Genomic DNA, 22,951 nt, shown 5'->3' on the forward strand with positions numbered 1-22,951 from the left:
CGAGGAATGCCGGCGAATTGTACGTTCCATGAGCTATTTGGAGCAACGCGGTCGCGCGCGCGCGCGCGCGCTCGGAGAGTAGCACAGCGAGAGAACATTCGTTCTCTTCGGAGTGTCACTTTGAAAGCGCAACTTATCGCAGCGCGTTGCAGGCTGTCTGAAAAAATTACGATGCTCTTGCATATTGATGACCCACGGCCGAAACAGCGGCGCCCGCGCGATCACGGATATGACGTTGCCGGGGTGTATCGTGTAAACGTCACTAAATTCTCCAAAGAGATATAAAAGTGGAAACATCACGAAGATGATATTATCAGACCGGCCTTCTTGGAAGCTCGCGTGCCTGTTTGCGGTTGGCACGAATTACCAGAAGCTCCTCGCTTTGCGCAAGGCATGTATCGGAACAAGGTATTAATTTGATGTGGTTGATAGCCACGCAAAAAGCATAATCAATGGCGGGGAACACGGTCGGCTCGTATTTTAAGGGTTGCCTCTATATCGAAGTGCACGATGCGCAAGTAATCATCGTTATGAGAGCTGACGTTATCTAAAAATGAAATCCATACCGCATTAATTCCAGATTAAAGGCGTCAATGTACCCCGCCAGGGATCGGCCACAGAGAGCGGGCAATATAACTTCGAATGTCATAAATAACTTAAATAACGACAGGAGATACGCGTAATAGTTAATCGACCCACGATAGAACTCACAAGGAGTCTATGAAAGTCGGCGATATAATCGTATTAACGAGCGGTCGGCGTAAGAAAGTAACAAGTAGCTATAAATTCAACGCGCTTTTTTGCGCGTTACATAACCACATGATAAATCCGGTTGAACGGATATCGTCGATAATTCATAGGCTTGAAGCGGTGTCTATTGCGTGACAACACGTCGATTACCTGAAGCGTGAAACCGTAAGACGGGAGCCAGACAATATATGTAGTGGTCGCGCGCGATATATATATATACCGTAATTAATAATGTATAAAGTTCATGTCTACCCGTTTGCGTCATATTATCCACAACACACACACACACACACACACACACACACACACACACACACACACACATATCGTTGAAATCGCGCATTGTACAACATTTTGCATTTGTCGGGAAAAAAATGTGAATTTTATGCGTCATTCAAGTGCTCAGATGTGTATGGTACGCGCATTGACGTAGCACTTCCTCGGCAAAATAATGCGAACAGTTATTTCCGCGATAAAACCCTTTAAACTCGAGAACGGCAAAAACACCGAGTCCCCTTCTCTCGCGCAACACGTCTCTCGCGCATTCTTCTTGCGCGATTCAATTTATACAGTTTTTTCGCCGCGCCTTTGTTCGTCGATCCTGACGTGGCAGTGCGTCCTGCGCGAAGAAGCAAAAGCTCAATGAGGAAAGGAGACGGGCGCGACAAGCTGGGATAAGCTTTTCCCTCCCATAACGGATAGCTCGCACTTTGTTATTTCGTTTTGCGCGCGTTCGTCTCGTCCGAGCGTCCGAGGACCGCATGTCCTCGACATCCGGCATGCGAACGATCCTCCACCGCCGGATTCGTTCAACGCCATTACGTATTTCTTGTATATTTTTGCAGACGTTTCGCGGGATGGAAGTGCGGTTTGTGGAGCGCGATAGATACGACGCAGTAATAACAAGTAGCATATTTAAGTCGGAGATGTTTTCGCTTTCGCGAAATGGAAATAGACGTGCTTCAATTATCCTCGACATCATTCTTCTTGAAAGAACTTATACGGAATGGGATATCAGTAAGATGACTAGATATCCCGATTTTTCACCTTTTGTCTTAAATTTTTTCTAGTGCCGAGTGCTATCTTTTTACCCCCCTCCTGCCGCTTCATATATTTATGAAGTGTCCCGAATTCAGAGTTGGGAAATTTGATCACCTTACATATACCGCGAGGAGAAACGAGAAGATTACTTACAAATGATGTCTTCACGATACGCTCCGGCGATCGCACATCGCTATTCTCGACATTCCCGATACTTATTTCCACGCAAGATTTACTTTCGATGGGTTAAAGACGCATAAAATGCGGAGCGATGTCGATCGATGTATCCACGGCGGTTGCTCGATGCAGAAAGATCGAGAATCAAGATGGTCGCGCGATTGTTAAATCGCGCTGAAAATATACGCCAATATGTGAACGACGCCGCGACCGAAAAAAATGCGCTCTTTGAGATACTTCTCTCTCCGTATCTCTTTTCCTAACAAGCTAACGCAACTGCCCGAATATTCCGCATCTCTCTCTCTTTCTCTCTGATTGTCATCGCATTTATAATTCCCGTTCAATAAATCCGACGATCGCCCGATTCTATTGCTACTTGAGCGAGTCGATGTTTTTAGCAAATGTAAGGGACGTCGGCGCGACACGTCGCGACAAGCACCGGCCGCATATATCGCGAGAAGAAACGAGAAGATTACTTACAAATAACGTCTTCACGATACGCCCCGGTGATTGCACATCGCTATTCTCGACACTTCCCAGACTTATTAACGCGCGAGACGCACTTTTGACGGAAAAAAGACACGAGATGTGTGTCCATGGCTGCTGCTTGGCGCGAAAAGATCGAGCATTTCACGCGATTCATTACCAACACCTAGATTGAATAACCACGATGACAACCTCGTAGTGCGAAACGAACGCGATTGGTTAAGGCGTCTGCCGTACAGGTCGCGTTGTTGTAGACGCGCGACCTCGTTCGCATCACTGGCGCGTCCACATTCATGCACTTTTGGCACTTTCGGCACGCTAATGAACTTTTGGTATACGTAATTGACAACGCGCGCATTTGCGATCTTTTTACGCCAAGCAACTGCCATAGACAACGCTCCGTATTCTATATGTCTTTCGCTTGTGTCCTGTGAATCTCCTGCGGAAATAAGTATTAGAGTGCCGAAAACAATGACGTGCGGTCGTCAGGACATATCGTAAGTATATTATTACGGAGTAATCTCCTCCCTTCTCAACACATACAGCTAAGGCGACCAGACGTCCCGATTTTTCATCCTTTGTCCCGAATTTTTTCAAGTGCTCTTCGAGACACCGATTTGTCATCATTTTCAATGATTTTCAAATAATTCTCGGATCTTTTTATCCTCCTCCCCCCGCTTCACACATTTATGAAGTGTCCCGAATTCAGGGCTGGGAAATCTTCACCTTAATGTTAGTAACGCTCCGAGGAAGTTCTTTTGAGGAAGTTATGAAACGTATGAAAATCACGTCTAGTATTTTTACCGAAATGACGATCTTTCTTCCGTGTTTTTCATTCAGATGAGCTATCAAGAAATTCAATGATATCCTTTTATCAATTGTAAATAAGAAACAAAAGAAATGTCAAGCTGAATAAAAGGAAAAAAGAAGAAAAAATGTTATTACGTGACACACGGCAATCGAGAATAGCAAGGGTGTTTCTCTTTTCAATCGTTTATATACGTTTCACTGTATCCACGAATATGTAGTCCGGTCTCGTTATTTCGATTCGACGGGTTATATCGCCGCCGACTATTCGCGACGATTCATTGGTCGCCATTACACATTTGCTATATAATTTTGTAGAGGTTTTACGGGACGGCCATTAGATTTAGGTGCGCGATACATTTCACGGCGGGCGAAAAATGACGCAGCGAGTGGAGTTCGTTGCCGAGTGGATTGCAGCAAACCCAAGTTGAAACAAATGTGATCGATGGTCCATTTGCGATACGTCGGGCAAAATCGAGATAACGTTGCCTTTGAACGACACATTCGTGCGTTAAAACTGACGTATCTTAATTACACGGTTACATTATGTACAAGGCCGCAGATTAACTTTGATATTTAATCGAACACACTCATTCGTAATGTGTAAGTATGTATAACATTTCCCACTCGATTGTCATTGTGCATTGTAAAATTATGTTTGTGTTCTGTAACTCTCTCGTTATATCCCAAATCGAAATTTCAATTTTACACATTAAGTCAGCCATTAAAAAAATATTACAATTTTCCAAAAAATACTATATATACAAAGTCATTTTATATTGACTACATATTATCTAAGATATCTTTTGAGATAATACGTAGCCAATAAAGTGGTTTTGTCTAGTACAGTGTTTCTTGTTAAAAAATAGTCTATGACTAGCGACCAAAGTGGTCAATTTAAAAGTTAACTGTTCTTTCCACTTACAAGTAAACCTACCCAAAAGATACGCTCCGATTTCTTTCTAATTTGGCACAAATGTAGAAATATAAAAAATATTTAGGTCATATTTTTTCATTTTGGCCCACTTTGAGTTTCACGGGCAGTCTATAGCTTTTTAATGTTCTCACTCCTATCATCAACAAGTATAACAAAAATGCATAAGAAATAAAATTGAATACAAGATATAATTTTAACAAAATCGACGTAGCTGAAACATGAACTATTCTAAATTTCTTTAGTCGAGATTCCAACCGAAATATTTTAAATCTGTGCTAAATTAGTCAAAAATGGTTCGAATCTCAACCAAACCGAGAAATTATTTATATAAATAATTTTTTTCAACTTTTTACATGTTTTGTTTAATTTTATTATTTATACAAATAATTTACAAATATTATTTATACAAATAATTTAATTTTATTGTTTATACAAATAATTTTTCACATTTGACTTTATATTCATAATTCAGCCAATTAAAAATGCCTATATCTTAAAAATCATAAAATGTTTAAACAAAACATATAAAAAGTTAAAAAAATTATTTATACAAATAATTTCTTGGTTTGACCGAGATTCGAAACCATTTTTGCACAGATTTGGAATATTTCGGTTAGAATCTCGGCTAAAGAAATTTAGAATGATTCGTATCTCAGCTATGCCGATTTTGTTAAAATTGTTTAACTATATCTTGTATTCAACTTTATTTCTTATAAAGATAAGTTACTTGCAAGAATATGTTTTATATGATACAACAAAGAAAATTCTTAATATTCAAAAATAATTTTTATTAATAAAAAGTATATAATAATGGATTGACAATATGATGTTTTAAATTGTAAGAAGATATCATCAAAATCATAATCATATTATACTTTTTATGAGACTACTATAATATTCAAATAAAATTCTAACATTATATATACTGAAATTCAAAACCTTGAAATTTTTCTAACAAAATTATATATTGTTGTTTATACATAAAGTTACTTTGAATATATTAGTACTAAGCGAACAGAAGAACACAAGGTGTAACACAATTTAAAAACATCACATTTTCAGTCCTATGTTTTGTGCTTTCTATTAACAAAAATTATTTTTAAATAATATAGGGATTTTTCTTTGTCGAATTATATAAAATGTAGTCTTGCAAGTAATTTATCTTTGTTTAACATTTTGTAATCTCATTTAAAGAGATAAAGATATTTCTCAAATAAGAATGTCCTTTTTTCTGTATATCCAATTAATATTTCACTTCATTAAAAGAGAAATATTCTTTTGGTAAGAGTTTCTGCTTAGATACTGTGGGATTACAGAAAATAATACCTTGCAATAAGAATTTCTTCCTTGAATGTTAGTGTATTTCTCTCTTGTTCTTGGAAGAATCCTCTTGAGGCCATATATAACAGGATACCTGTTACAAATAAGATTAGATTTTTTCTGATATATTAAAACCTACAAGAGAAGTTTTCCAACAAGAAATATTATGTTATACACAAAATGATTTTACTAGCTGCATATTATCTAAGATCATCCAAGATAATACATGGCCAATAAAATAGCTTTGTATAACATAGTATTTGGCGACAACTAATTTATAAGTTAATTCTTTTTTCCTCTCAGTGTGAGAATATTGAGTGACGCATAAATTTTACTTGAGTATCTCCTTATTCTTGAGAAGTTCGTCAAATGTTAATGTCGGAAACATGTACAAGTGATACGACACCTTGAAATATATGATGCATCACTAGTTGGGCGTCCTTCGTCCTCGTCTCCTGATACAGTGTCCTAGCTGTCTGGCTTCAGGAGCTTGATAAAGCCTTATCCCCGATGCTATTAAGTGGTGAATATTCTTGTGGTAGGGTGATCTAGTTGCCTTCCGAAATAGTATATCCCAAGTAATCACAGGTCATGTCCGAACAGGCTCAAACATGTCTTTACGTGTCGACGGTTAGATTAAAACTTCTGTATCCTGGCTGCATCATGATATTGAAGTTACCTGCGTAGTGCGCCTCGATTAAGGAACCGTGTGATTCGATCGAGAAACAACGCGATGCTGACGAGATGATCATCCGGCGGAAATAGTAACAAAAAGAAACACTGATATACGTACTCTGCGGTATTGCCACTCGAACGTAACATAAACACGTGGAAAAACACGCGAGAGTAACTTCGTCCTTCCAGAAGTTCGAAATATTTTGTGAACGTCGGTCGTTGTTAGCTCTTCGATGCGCTTAATCGCGGGCGATGACAGTTATAGATTGCGTTTGGGAAATTCGCTATTCAGCGCTATCGTATCATTCTATCCTTGTTGTATATCTAGGAAGCGATAAAGATAGAAGAACGCGGTAGTGTTGATAGCGTGCTCCCCGAACGCACCCATAGTGGGATGTCGGGAACGAAATGTTTACTCGTTCCGCGCGCCTCTCCGTGGGCCGAGCAGTTACTACGTCACTAACGTCGCGAGTGTCGCGATCGTCAAGGACGTCGCGATTATCGCGGGCGTCGCGAATTAGCAATTGGCGCGCCCTCCTGTGTGTATCGGCGCGTTCGTGACGATTCCCGCCGGGCGATAAAAATATTTTGGCGGTTTTTGAGATACTCGATTGTGCTCCCTCGTCGACGTCGCGTTCGTCAACATGCTATCGAATCGTATCTACGCGAATGCGAAGTGTCAGTGCTAATGACGGAGACACGACGGAGCAGACAGAAGTCAGCGAGAAAAGACAGATGCCAGCATACCAGATGCTGAAGCAGGAAGACGAGACGGACAACGCAGAGCGCCGGGACGTAACCAATGATATATATCACACATCCCCAAGTATATTAAATTATTTATATTACAAGTTTCGGACATTGTCGGGAACAGGGAGATACTCGTGTCGAAATTTACGCCAGTATCCATACACTGAGAGGAAAATGTGGTTAACCTCATGGCAGCTATAGTCAGTTTTGGCGTCGACCACATTCGTTCGCAAGGTTAACGCAGAATCGACATGACAACTCTCGCTCGTTTACCAAAAGCTTTCAATATCGTCATCGACTTAGTATTCTCGACATCGTAATCTCCTTAAAATCGTGGGAAATTAATATCGGTGAATTTGCTCTCAGAGCATCACATTTTGTATGGAATATCGAAGAATTATTATTTACGTTCGTTCTGAATTTGCGCGCGGTTTCTCCGCCGCTCGTGCACAAAGAGCGCCGAAATCGTTTGAAAGCACCACGCCCCCGCGGTAAATGCTATCGGGAGCGACTCTATTCTTTTAGGCTACAGAGTTCTTACGATCGAATGTAAACATCTAAGCACTCTACAAACGTACCCGAAACTGTATGAGACGTGAGGGGAGGAAGAGAGAGAGGGCGAATGGCCAGGAGATTTCTACTGCCTCAAAAGCGCGCCTCCGGTGCTCTCGTACGCTTTAAAAAGGGTCTCGAGGAACCCTCTTCAAGTTCCGTCGGTCTTTTATGGTGACAAAGTAGATCGATCTCGTCAGTGTCTGCTCGCTCGTCTTGCCACTGGATATCTCGCGAAGGCCCAGATTCTTCGTCAAATCCTCCAAAACTTTTCACTCACGGTTTCGCGCAAAGTTCTGTTTTTCTTTCCCTCCGCTCCTCTCTTCCTAACCTTCTCATATTAACGGTGTACTCCCTAGGCTGATTATCGCATTATACCGCGATGAAGGGAAGCGCCTTCTCGATAAGTTAAACTCGAGCGAAATTATCCCGCAAGATTCCTTTTGAAGTATTTCTTCAATTTTTAACGCGTGCTGATACAGTTTTCGCAGTAATTACGGATCATTGATTTTTCAGTTTATTTATATTTCGCATCAGGTAACTAAGTACGTTAGCTTCATATATTTATTAAAAAAATAAAAAGCACACATGCGTTTGTTATGAATGAAAACTCATATTTTTTTCATTTAAAAATTCATATAAATACAAGCCAAATATTATTCAGACAATCGCGCAATTCGTTTGCATTTCGTAGGTGTCAATTTATGATTTCGATGTGGTGCGAAAGAGAACAATTTTGTTTGTACAATATGTAAAATGAGAAGAAAAGGTAAATAAGGTAACCGCGTTGAGAGGACGTGTCATGGTAGTTCGCGTTTGCATACCTTGCGAAATTATAACGCAAGACTCGTTTTAATGTTTCGCATAATACCGTGGTACACGGCTAATGGTCGCCTACGTGTGGAAAGCCGAGAAAAGCGTTGCACTCGGACTGGTAGGAGTTTATTCGCAAGGTATGGGTTACGCAAATAAAAGTGCGACTATCCGTACGGTATTCGAAAGTAGATATTTCGAATACGCGTATACCTGCATGTTTATTCAGGAGATGGTGCCGGCGATCATTCAGTCGCAAATTCTCTCAAAGCATTTCGTGCTCATTGCGTGCGCGTCGCGCATTTTTATTCAATAGTCAATAATTTCTGCACTTTGCGTACAGAACGCTGACATATCAACAGTGACGAGAATGGGGCGATATCCCACGATATCGTGTTTCGCGAAAATTCTTCGCACCTGCGATCTCGCATTTCTTCCCGTGTTGTTCCGAAATTCTGCCCTCGATAAGTGGCTCATAATTTTCACATGCATCGCGGCGTTTGATTGTACCCGCGCGTAATTTTTGCGTGCAACCAGGTATTACCTCGAAAAGCGCTCATTACGTCTTCTTTCTCAGGCGCGTATTTGCACGCTATTCTAACGAGCCTCCGGTCGCGTTCCGGTCTCAGAAGGATCATATTGCCGCCGCCGCGGGGCTTAAGACCTATTTAGACGGAACGCGTTTTGATACGATATCGTGACGATATCGATGTAGTTTCGGTATTGTTATTTCCAAAAGGGACTTTAAATGGAATTGAAAGTAGAAGTAATGTGAACACACGAGCGTTGTTGACTTTTACGATACGATCTCTTAGAAACTAGCATCACTGATTGCGGCCATTGTCGCGACTGAATACGTACAATAATTATGATATTTAGAGGATAATATTACGATGTCATTATTGGACGCTATTGTTTCGACGACGGTTATGCGAAAGTAGAAATTACTTTTTGGTGGATTTCATTAACTCAATTTCATTTATAATGAAGACTTGGATTTTAATTAGCATTTTAAAACATGAAATGTCCAATGTTTCTTGTGCAGAAGCTATCGCACAGCTGTCTAAATGAAAAACAACAGCGCGATGTCAATGCAATGTAATAAATAATCGCACAGTATATATCGTTTGAAAATCGTTCTCTCTCTTTCTCTCTCTCTCTCTTTCTCTCTTTCTCTCTCGCTCTCTGAATAGGCCTTTAAACGCGCGCACTTAAGATTCCGTTTGCGTACTTGATAGGCCACTGACCGACCGATCGACCGGCCGGCCGATCAGCTATTATTCCGGATTTGAAAATTACGCGACGCGGCGCGGCGCCGCGGCGGTCCGCGTTTTCCGCCGCGTCGTAATTGATCCCGAAGTCTCGCGCGCGCGTTCGGCACGAGCTTTGCCTCCCAGCTAGAAAGCTAACGCGTTATAACGACAAGCAAGGCGCTACGCGCACGAAATCAGATGTTAATGGCGTTTCCGTGCTAGGTGAATTATACAGCGCCTGGCGTAATTGCAGACGTTCGCGTATCGCATACGTGTATATCGTACTTAACAGCTCGCAGCGGGTCGCGAATTTGCGCCGCGTTGCGTCGTCTCGCCACGCCTCGTGTCGCGACGAAACGAAATTTCGTTTCAATTTGGCGGGCGCGGCGACGCGACGCGACGCGCCGCGTCGTCTCGCGGCGTGGCCAATATAGACCTCGACTAATTCGCTGCAGCGAACTGCATTAGCAGTCCGACGGAAGGCGCCGCTCAGAAGCGTGTTACCTTATCTCCGACCTTTTCAACTTCGGAGCACGCAGACGAGGCTGCCAGCCCCGCGTGCGGCTGCAGAAGAAAGCCTGTCAAAATCGTGCCGATAAACTTAAGTAGAAGCGCCTGGCGCGCTCCGCGGACGCACTTCAAACGCGCCAAATCGACGGCTGCTCAAATCTGAACTTCCTACACGCGACCCCGGACTCACTTTGGCAGCGCACAACCGCCTGTGTGTCAGTCTCGCTCGAATCGATCGATAAATGCATAGCATCGGATTTTAGGCGCGCACGGTTTGGGAGATCGCTCGATGAGAGTGAAAATATAATGAGGAAATTTTGTGAGATACCAAATTGAGGTGACATACGAATGCGCTGCGGAGAAACGTGCATCAACAAAGTACTATTCATGTAAATTGCCTTAATGGAAATTAATGGAAATTAATCAAAGTGTTACGAGTAATGCTACGCGCTTGTTTATTGATAAATTATAACGTGAACACATTAACTCAATTTGCCGAGAAAATTAAGGTTAAACGGCATACGGTGTAGCAAAGATGAGCGTAACAATTGAATTACTGATTATTAATATTATCGCCGTTGCGACTCTATCATCTTTGGAAACACAATCATACGGTTAAATAGATACGTGTATGATCTATTTAAAATTCGCCGCTGAGCGCGATCGGTTCGTGTTTCAAAATTTCAACGTGGTAACGACAAGCGAAAATCGGCATACATGCAATCGGAAAACGTACTGCGAAAATTACTTTAAAGAATGCAATGTATTTTATTAAAGACTTGTCATCGTTAAACCCGTTATTAATGGAACTTTATGCGAAAATTTATAATATCTCTCTCTCTCTCTCTCTCTCACGTAGAATTGTCACATCGTTTGTATCGCGTCACATTGTGACAAACACAAATATCAACGACTCAGCCGGCGCACTGCTGGAAAAAACTAAACAATTCAACAGCTAGTAACTTTTGCGAGCTGTCAAAAAAACTCGTGCATTTGCATATCGCGAAAAAACACAGGATCCTGATCAATACGCGTTACGATCCCCGAGCGTGACACATCGCACTCCGAAACGCTGCTCCGAAATTACCGTATCGTATGGCGCCTCGTTTTGAACTCTCGGTGAATTTGCGGGCAGTTGAATAAAAAAAAAAAAAAAAAAACTGCTCGCAACATATGTGCTCGAGTCACGATACCACCGTGAGAATAATTTGGCAACTCGCCGATTATAAATACTCGGCACCGCGAACAAGCCACTCCGCATTTGAATTTGAAAAGAGTTGAGGGATGCTGCCTACTCACCGATCGTGCCGGCGATGTCACTTTCCCGCGACGCGTGTCAATTTCTTCTGGCCCGTGAGTCGAGAGAATTCGACGGAGAACAATCTCACGAAACGAACGACGTAATCAGAGGGTCAAGGGAAGAAAGAGGAAGGTAAGCCGATCACTACCTCGTCATTTCGTAGCGGTCTCGTCGGACGAATGGATTCACCGCGTCTCGTCACGCCGCTTTCGGTACGTTCGAACCGTGATAGTCTGGCACGCTGCACTCGTGCGCACGACCGCTCAGCTCGGTGTCTCGCGCTCAACTGGTTTCTGTTCGTTGGCGCGGATTTCTCGTCGACCAATCGGAGCCGAGACTGCGCGGCGCGCCGCAACTCCGCTTCTCATGTTGTACACCGTACCTTAGGTTTAACCCCCGTCAGAGGGGACCGCTGCTCGTCCCCTCTCACCCCCGCATTATGCCGTCGACGAGCGTCTCTTTCTCTCTCTCTCTCTCTCTCTCTCTCTCTCTCTCGCACTCTCGCGTATGCCACGGGGGACGCGAGCCGAGGGTCGTTGGCACGGTGCGTGTGTGCGTACGGCGGCGAGGCGGCGCGCGTCGCGTTACCTCAGGTGCGAATTTCTAGACGGATTTGAATGGCCTCGCGCGGTCGATCCGTATTCGCACGCTGGTGTAAACTCGACGTTTGTTTAGCCGCGAGATTACGACACGCTCGGTTCGCTCGGCTGTGGTGAAATCACGAGTGTCGAGAGAGTCGCGGGGTTGTGTGACCTCACGCGCGATATTGGGACGAGGGTCGACCAGGGTATGAGAGCTAATTCATTCGCAACTATTTCAACTGTCAAAGTGATTTTTTTCTGCTACTTTACAACTAACCGTCGCGCATCTGAAAATATTTTCCCTCCTGCGGATTAGGTCGGTATGTCGCTATTGGGACGAGAGTGGATCAACGTATGATAACTAATTTAGTTGCAACCACTTCAATTATCGAAATGATTCTGTAATTTTCATAACAAAGTCGCGTTTTGAAACATTCTTATCCTCTTGCGAATTACGTTGATATGTTACTGTTGGAACGAGAGTGGATGAAAATATAAAAGCTAATTTATTTGCGACCATTTCAATTATCAAAGTAATTCTGTAGCTTTTGCTAGTTTACAATCGATTGTGAAAATTGTTTTGCGTTTTAAAATATTCTTCGACTCTGCTGCGAATTACGTTGATATGTCGCTTCACCCTCTGTTTATAACTCACGCTGAGAAGAATCCCTCAGCGCATCCCGTGACTACAACAGCATCGTATCCAGAAAGAAATATATTAGAGCGTGCCCCTGCGCGGAGCCGACGTTACAAATTGTAGTTTAAGGTAACACCGTTGCGTTTTCCCTTTCCGAAATAATAAACTCGCAATCCCACGCAATCTTCGCGCAACTCACTTTATGCGACTAGGATTCTGGACACATAAAGAGTCTACTCCACGCCGCGTCGCGGAATTTACACGCCGCTAAACACGAGGACATAAAAAATATACAATATATTTCATTCGTGTGTAGTGGTATTTATCGCGCACCGCGCGCAACCGCATTACACTTATCGTTTCCCTTCACTCTCGTCTCCCCGACGCTCTCTCTCTCTCTCTCTCTCTCTCTGTCTCTCTTTCTCTCTGTCTTTTTCTCGCTAGCTTCCCTGATAATTCCATCGGGGGCTTAACATAATACTTTTTTTCACCCCGCCTAGGGGCGCGACGCGACAGCCTCTAATATCTGTACGCAGCCCTCCTGCCTCGAGTGATGCGAATTTTCCCCGGAAACGACTTTCCATTCGGCCGCACGGATCCCACGTAGCATCCCCCAAGGCACCCACCAGCGAATTATCCGAGTACCTTGGGTAATTCCGCTGGGAATCGTATTGCATGATTTTAAGAAAACGCGGTAAGAGCTACCGCTACGCTTTCTCGATGCGTTTCCTCGTCCGATGATATTACCTTCATCGTTACGACACGGTCTCTCTCTTGTCCATCATTTGCTCAGGCCCCGCGACGCAACGTGACTGCTCCTATCTTTGAGTCGGCGAGTCCCTCGAGTACCTGGAATATTTTCCAGTGTTTCAACGAACGGAACGTTGAATAAACTGACGTTTGCTCGTGAAGCAAGGCAAAAGGATATTTAAAGGAGGAAGGTTGCCCGGTAATGCAGCGACGATTTAAAATATCGCGAACTCTTGCGCGAAGCACGACGAACGCGTCGACAGTCGGAACTCGCGCGAAACTCAAAGCCCGTGTGACGGGTGTGTCGACCTAACTCTGTAACTTCTGCACACGCTGCTGAAACACATGGAAACACATTCCGCGCATAGCGCGGAAAAAGTAAGACACAGGGAGACACGGCGGAATGCAGCGCAGTCACCATCGCGCGGAAACTTCTCACTGTGTCCGCCAGCGTTTCGAATGGCTGCAACACACCCTCTTCCGGGCTCCGGGCATGCTTCCGCCAAGTGGGATTTAAGTAAGTTCTTAACGAGCATCTAGTTGCCGTTATCTAGAAGCCCGAAATGGCGCTAATACGGCCGCGCGTCCGTCCATTTCGGCCCGATAGACCACCAAGGCGCTTGGGCAGCAGCCGGCGGCTTATCAGATCGCCGAAATAGAGTTTTAGATTAGATTCACAGAGACCGGTCGGTCCGCGGATGCCGGGGCCAGCCCCGCGCGCATAAGGACTTTTTAATGCATTCGCCGTTAAGAACTCGATTCAAACTCCCTAAACGAGTTACGGCGAAGTTGTTCTCTCTGCCGCGCGCGCTCGCTTGCTCGTCCGCGGACGGCCTCTTTTAGACCGCTTCTTTCCCCTTATCGGTCGATCTCACGCTTCCTGTTCTCTTTCTCTCCGCGTGTTACCTCCTACGTGCTCCCTTGTAAAAAGAGGCACCGGAAGCCATCGCGAATCAACCGGCCGTTGTCGCCGTCTCAAGGCTCTTAAGGCCTTTCGGCGCGAGACGCGCTGGCTCGTTAAAAGGCCCGCGCGAGTTTATCTTCGATAAGTCGCCGGTTAAAAGGCCCGCGAGTCAATGGCGTTACAATGAGATTTCGGGACCGAGCCGCCGACAGGACAAGGAGCGCCATTACGGAGAAACGCCGCGTTAACGAGGATTGTTACATTCCTAGTGGTTCAGTTGAGAAAATCTGTTTTTCTTCGCGTTCCCCACAGCGACATACAGACCGATTACGTGACGGTAAGCTGTAGTTAGATACAATTTGCGCAACAATTTTCAGTTACGGTTTCCCCTCGAGTGAGAGAAAGATGACGCCTCGGCTCTTGGTATGATCGCACTGGTATTAACGCGATTTTCAATTTGTCGTGCTGCTATTCGCGAAACTCGTTTGCGCTGTGTATGCGCTTGGAAAAAGCGATCGATTTGCATTCCTGCGAGGCAACGCTTCGTGTCGCTGAAATGCGACAGACGATGTCGAAACGCCGGCAATTCAGACTTCACGAGTTTAAAAATGAGTTCATATCGTAGGAAAGGATTTCCTATCGTCCCCGATCCGTTAAAGAGTCTACTCGTGTGCTATACGCGCGATCGGCGTTCCACATTTTAGCGTTCTGAAATATGGCTGACGGTTATTTTATATCGCACCGTAACAAATTTGCGCGCATTAGGTTGAAACGTTCGTTTTCGGCGCTACAAAACGTCCACTGATAACGAATCGTCCAGCGATTCATGTGAAACGTTTGTCAAACGCTCTGCATATTCGTTTTGATTCCCGCTCGCGATATTTCTTTTCGCCACCGTGTTTGTCCTGCGCGATTATTAATCGCGCCGGGTGGCGATCGTTCGTTAAAATTAAAATTGCTATTGGATTCTGTGGAATGCCAGTTTCCATCGGGCGAATATAATCGCGCCATGGTAGAAAATACGAGGACGACATGTAAAATATTTCAGAATTATAATTACGTAAAATATTCGATCTACAAGTGATCTCACTAATTTTGTTATAAAATATACTTTTCAAGTGGACATATTTCTCTTATAACGCACATTTGGCGCTGATATTGAGAAACCGGTGGAAAATGTGTAAAAAAAATATATATATATCAGCAAATTTTGTACACAGGAGAGCGTTCTTTTGTCACGCCTTTCTACGTCTCATTTGAAACAATTTCAGTCTTGAGAATCAATTGCGAATCGTTCCTTCTCTCAGACCTTCGCGGATACGAGCGGGGTCGCCGGTAAACCGCACGTGGACGCGACAAAAACGAAGCAGCGGCCGGGCCGCCGTCTCGATCGGATAAGGGCAGAACGGCGTTTCGCCCCGGGACGTCGCGATCCATTTCCTGCACGCGGCTTAAGCGCTGCCGATCTCCGCCGTGACCTTATTTTGCAAACAGGAGACGACAGGAAGCGGACGGAGGTGAGGACGGAAGCTCTCTCGCGCCCTTCGCCGAGCCGTGACACGCCGGGAGCAACGTGGAATCGTTCGTACTGACGATGAAAGCGAAGATCCCGTCGCCTGGTCGATCGTCACGATCACGCCAAGGCCCTTTGACGATCCAGGCGCAAAAAGGGAGCGGAGAGCGAGGGGCCAGCGACTGGAAAACACTCGACCATTGATACAAACGAACGTGACCGCCGCGCCTCCGACACTATTATTCGCACCTCGAGAAAGGCACGAATGTCGTCCCACGCGTCCGCAACTCCGGCTGCGCGATAAATCGGCGTTAAGTCGAAATTACGATCGTATCGGCCGGTCGGTAGCGACGGTGCGTGCCCGGGCAAACCGTGCGGGGTTTATAAGTCCCGTGTTCGCGGACCACCATCTGGACCGGACACGATCGAGCTCCTCGTATAACTACACGTACGTCCTCGTATTGATGATAATTGCCTGCCGGCGAGACCATTCGTTCGCTTTTTCCGTTCGCGCGAGTCTACTCGCTTGCTACTCCTCGGACAGCGGATGTTGTCGTACGTCGTTTTATTTCGCGTCGTCGTCGTCGTCCGTGAGCACCGAGACCGACATAACGATTTTTCTTAAGAGTCTACTAAACCATGATGTTTCTTCCGCTTTTTCATACAAGCCATCTCAAGCAAACACGATGGCACCGAGTAATGCATTAATGACGTCACTAATGCGTTATCCTACTACCTGAACTTTTCGGAAGACAAACTCTAATATAATGTAGTATTAAACTAACGAATCATAACAGGCAACTTTGTAAAACTTTATTCATGTTGTGTGTGTGTTTTTTAATACATTTTTCTACATATTCATGTTGTGTGTATGTCTTTTAATACATTTTTCCACATATTTATGTTGTGTGTGTGTTTTTTAATACATTTTTCCACATATTAAAAAAGCGCATATTGTATTCTTTTATGGCCCCTTTAGATATTTTTTTATAGAGCCTTCCGTAGCCTTTCGTTTGGCGCGTATTTTGTGTCTCTTTGCAACTGTTATTTATGAGACTAAATCATAAATGGAAATTACAAAAATATAAAGTGAAATATTGTAAAGCAGAACTTTATATATAGAATAATAGCAACGTAATAAATATCACGATGGTGTATATTAATTTTTTTCCCTATTTTTATGTTATCTGATAATTATTTTATAACTTTTGCACATAATATGTTCGTAAAATAAATTCATAATTTATGTATGCCAGCTTGACGTTGCACACACGCAATTGTTATTCATAATTAATTATTAAATACATTGTTTTTGGTATTATTGTTTTATAATCATTTGTTTTTAAAGAATATTTTTGTTCTTGCATCAAAGTGAGAATATTGAGATAGATCTAAAATAGTAGACAACTAGTTAAAATTTATGCATGCAAGTGTATGGCGATGAAAGTTACGTACTAAAGAGAACATAAATATTCAAATAAAATACTATAATTTTCGTTCACATTTCAATAATTGATTGCATGTCAGTAATTATACGAAATTAGTTGACATAATATAAATTAAGTATGTATAATTTAAATATCATATACTTGTCGAATTTATGGCCTAATTAATAAACATGATCGTATGCCGCTGTGCGTTTTATGCCAATAACTGCAGCAACAATTTTATAAACTCGTCCAATAAACGTTCAACCTTCCTCGTCTCATAAACTATCCGCGGAATACCGTATATTGAAACGTTCTTCAATCGGAAACGTGTTTAAAAGCAGAGTTATTAAATACTGTTTGCATTTTCTATAAATTTTATTTTATACACAAACGAATGCTACATTTATGCTTCGTGTCCTCCAAATTTGCAACGATTAATAGAGACATTTTGTCGTGTTGGCCAAATCCCGAGATAAATTTTGGTTGGTATTATTTGAAAATATACCCCCGTACGAGCTTACGTTGCGTGTCACTTATGCTAATTTTGAAACCTTTTGAATCTCGGCGGAGGGTTCCGAGGGCACGAATTGTTCCTACGGATCTTCGTGTCAGCGTCTCGTCACTGTCACGTGGGATTAGAATCCGGTTTTCGATTCACCCTGCACCCTGTCAATGAAAATAATAACGACGGGCGCACACGCGGCGAACATATTGTAGACCACGCGCGACGCTCGTCATTGGCAGAATGAAGCGCGCGCTCGCTCGCTTTGTATCATCAGGAGTTTACCGTGGCGCAAACATGCCGCTTGCCGTATCGTTGTCGATTTAATTGCAATTTCCAACGCGAGCGAAAATTACCCACGCGGATCCACGTTTAAGCCCTCCGGGATAGAAATGGTGTTTCTTCCCTCGAACTGAAAGCGCATTACGGTCCACTCTGTCAGCGTGTCGTTGCGCGTGTGATGAACACGTGTATTAACCCTTTAGATATTAGGGGAGACGAAAGAAGAACATAAAATATGTGCACCTCGAAATTGCTTTTCACAAAGCAGGGAGAGAAAGAGATAAAGATGTATATATATAATTAATACATATTTAACATATTTAATAATGTATTTACAAATAAATATATACTTTGGCAATATTAACATGAGAGAGATTACTAATTAATGCTTATTATATAATATTAAATCAGTCATATGATAATAGTCAGTGTACTCTCTTATTTATTAGTTAATTATTAGTTAATGAAATAAAAAAACTTACTTATTATATTTTGTAAAAGTATGTCAATGCATATTTTTCTCGATATGCCAAAATCCCGACACAATTTTGGGGAGAGACTTTTTTTCAATATACGTCAATGTGAGATGAATAGAATTCATGTCTAAAAAGATTTAGGAGAATTCACTTCAATGGGTGAAATAGAAATGCACAAAACAATGATATGAATTTTAAACCGCCTTTTGTATCCCATGTGGCGAAATTTGGCTTACCATTTGAAGGGTTAAATGTATCCGAATTCAGTGGCTCTTCCGCAAATAGTGCCGCGCGCACATCGTGCCGTTTTGAAATCGTTTTAATTGCACATGCACTCGGCCGCGTGCGATTGTTATTGGTCAATAGTCATCATCAGCCGGCTTGCACAGCGCTGTCATATCGACCCGGTATTCTCGGTAATTATGGATTCTCTATATACATTATTGCGTGGCCTGGTTAATCGCAACTCATAAAGTTCGTGTAAAATATGTCACGGTTGTGAAGCGAAATGTTACACATAAGATGAGAGAACGTGGCCAACCATATTTTTGCCTTTTGAACAAAAGATACTTTTTGCATTAAACTTCAAATTAAACTTTTATTACTGTTGCAAATTTGAGGAGAAGCGCAATAGGAATAATTGGTTTGCGAATTGCGTATCGAGTTTCTATAAAAAAAAAAAAAATAAAAAATTGTTTATAAGTTATTCATAAAATCATAATTGCATCAAGCTACGAAGATCGCAATTCACATTAGTTGAACGCTGAGTATAAACAGTGCTATTACCGTACTCATGAATACCAAACAACAGCGTTAAACCACCGCGGAAACGCAATTGTTTTTTTCAGTGTAGCGTAGTATTTCTTAAAAATGACATAACTAGTTTACCTTCAATGCGTAACTTTATAAGCGTCTTGATCTGAATAAAAACAAAGATTTTACGAACGATTAAAAATATTAACAATTTTGAGCAAATGTAAACGTGAAATGTATAAACAATGTATTGCGATTTGATTAAATAATTTGTTATTGCATTTGGATTTCAACGCATACTAAGACGTGTTCAGCGTATTTAGTATTTTACGGCATTTTTCTTCTTTCCTTCTCGTAAATTTATGTGCCATTCCACGAAGCATCATCCGGTATACAATCACAAACGTGGTTGTTTTCTCAAGAGCAGATTCGTGGTCCAGCCGCAAGCGGCATGCGGCTTTGGGGATTAAAAGACTGCGCGGTTTCTTGTAACGCCGTAAACGTACAGGGCTCTACCAAGCTCTACCAAAAAGAGATTCCTCTGTAGTCTGTCGTAAAATTTATAACGGGAGGAGGTTGTAATTTAACTGACCGTGTACTAAAGAGCAGTTGGTTGGCATGTTTTATTGCAAATTTGGAAGCCGTTACTGTAACCATCCGTGAGTAGCGTCAAAGTAAACGGTAAAGAAAGAGAATCGACATTAATATTCATCGTGAAAATACTTAAAATTTTTAATTATTGCCATATGTATTATTTAATGTGCTGTAATAAACAATTGTGTCCTCCTTTTCAGTTATAAATCGCATAAAGTATTAAGCAACTGTGTTCAAAGTTCATTATATTGGAATGTTATGTTTTTGTTTCCCAATCAAAGTTATTAAACTTTGTTTGTCAAATATCGCCATTCTGATATATAAAAAGTCAGCTTATTAAAATACCAAGTAACTCTATGAGGATGCTGTCGCCATCTATACGCTAAACAGCGAACCATCTTCTCCTCTTGAACATATTATTTTAGAATCAATTTATTTTTGTATATATATTTTATTATTAAAAACATAATTATAAAACATACACACTACTAAGATCATATATAATTTTATTATATATCATAATGCGCCAGAGTAGGCGCATTTTCGAGACGCCATCTAACAAAGTGCGCTTTTACTACGTTCGTTAGGTGCATTTTCGCGGTGGTAACGATAAAATGTGTCTGATTCGTGCCCGTTGTACTTCGTACAATGATAATAAATTAGAAAAGGACAGATGTCTAATCGCTTTATTCTTGTCTTATCACTGCGGACCGCTTGACGTAGGCACGAAACGAGCTTGCAACGATATTATCGCAAAACTAGATCATCTCTCATCAGTCTAGTCTTTCTCGCGCTACGTTCTGCGTAATTTTGTAAGGAAAAAAGATTTGGAAACTGGACAATATAAAACAATAAATAAATATACAAGCTTAAACATGCTGCGCATATTTTTTGCTTATTTCTCAGCAACAAAAGATATCGATATGATACAAAGAAAACAAAATTCTCCACAATTTATCCTGTTGGAATTCAGAGTTTATAATAATACTAATAATACTATAATATTACTATTAATAACGGTTCGTAAATAAGTCGTGGAAGCGTGCGTACTTTTCGATGTCGCTGACAGCCTTTTTACTATCGATTGCATTTTTCGCGCATTTTTCGACAACCACTAAAGATATCAACCCATACAGCAGAAGTGTCCCAAATACATCATAGGGATATCTTGAAGATATCACATATTCCAAATATATCTTTAGGATGTCTCTATGATATATTTTGGATATCTCTGCTGTGTGGGCAAGGTGACACAAAGGGCACTGTCTGCTCCACAATTCATTTTATTGGAATTAGTAGGTTATAATAATATGAATAATATCTGATACATGAATAATACTCGAAACACCTCAGTTTGAATCCCGGTTTATTAGTTTAGCGGAGACTCGAAACACCTCGGTTCGAAACTCGGCCTATTAGTTTAGCGGAGACTCGAAATCACTGAAATATATATTACTTGGAACGCGTGCTACCTCTTGAGTGTTGCGGGATGAGAGAAAGCATGCTTGTAGATCTCGAACAGTGCTCTATCTTTGTCTAGTACAGTCTGAACAAGAAGCTAAGTCGGCTGATAAGCTGAATCTCCGAATAGGAACCGAATAGGAATCTTTGCTTTGTTTTTCTTAATAAGTTGATAAGTGAATACTAATAAATGAGAAAAACTGTATCTGTATATATTTTTTTATATCCTAAAACTTTCATTTATAAGTTTAAGTCATTGCCATTCAGTGGTCACTGGTTTTTATATTATCTCTAACTTTTAACTTGGGTTGTATCACATTCTCCCTACTCTCGACTATATTATGAACCAGACAAAGATAAGAGAGGAAACAAGCAACCTCTCTCTCATCCCGCATGCCTCAAGAGGCAGCGCGCGTTCCAGGTAGCATATATTTCAGTGTTCGAAACACCTCGGTTCGAATCCCGGTTTAAGGGCATGCTGGAATGGACACAAACTTGCTAAGCGTCGATAACGTAGAAATGATTAAAACGATTCAAAACGCAGAAAACGTTATCTTTATTTACCGATGTAAATTAGGATTCATAAATGCCTTTACACTTCCGGTATCTAGAGAATTAGACTTTTTCGATCTAATGCATCGTTTCTCAGTAAGCGTGAATCGTGACTGTTAGTTAATTGCCGGTTTGTTCAGTAACTAATATTCTGAGTATCACTCCAAGAATCGTGAAAATAATTTTTCAGTATCCCAAAGTAGCACCCATAATGTTAGATCCATTGTAGCTTTATATTCGGATTTTCGCGCATGAGCAGTGGCGCCTATTCTACGCATATCCTGCGCTTATTGTAAACTCTGAATTCCAACAGGACAAATTATAAAGAACATTGTTTTCTTTGAATCACATCGATATTTTTTATGGTTGCCGAGAAATAAGAAAAATATGAGCGGTATGTTTAAACTTGTATATTTATTTATTGTTTCATATTGTCCAGTTTTCAAATCCTTTTTCCTTACAAAATTACGCATAACGCAGCGCGAGAAAGATGAGATTGATGAAAGATGATCTAGCTTTGCGATAAGTTCGCCACAGCTCGCTTCGTGACTACGTCGCATGGTCCGCTTATCAGTGGTGAGACAAGAACAGAGCGATTGGACGTCTGTCTTTTTCTAACTTACTATCATTGTACGGAAGTATAACGGGCACGAACCAGGCGCATTTTATCGTTACCACCGCGAAAATGCACCTAACGAACGTAGTAAAGGCGCATTTTGTTAGATGGCGTCTCGAAAATACGCCTAGCTCTGGGTACCTATTCCTATACAGCACAAATCTTCAAAGAATGTTCTAAGGATGTTCTAAGGACATTCATATATTCTAGGAATGTCTCAGAGTGCGTTCCGTTTCCACGCATAATGCGCATGAAGCGCAGCGTTAGAGTGACAGAAATACGAAAGTAAGATAAAATGAGAGGGAGAGCACTCGGGTGAGGTTCTCGAACCTAGGTTAGGTTAGTTATCGAACGCATGAACTGTCTCAGCTCCGAGGTAGTACAGTCCATGCGATCTCATGCGTTCGAGAACCAACCTAACCTAGGTTCGACAACCTCACCCGAGAGCTCTCCCTCTCTTTTTATCTCATTCTCGTATCTCTGTCACTCTAACGCTGCGTTTCATACGCATCATGCGTGGAAACGGAAC

Source organism: Odontomachus brunneus, unplaced genomic scaffold (genome assembly GCF_010583005.1).
Source record: "Odontomachus brunneus isolate Ranch 3 - 2012 unplaced genomic scaffold, Obru_v1 Obru_scaffold_044, whole genome shotgun sequence".
Classification (NCBI taxonomy): Eukaryota; Metazoa; Arthropoda; class Insecta; order Hymenoptera; family Formicidae; genus Odontomachus; species Odontomachus brunneus.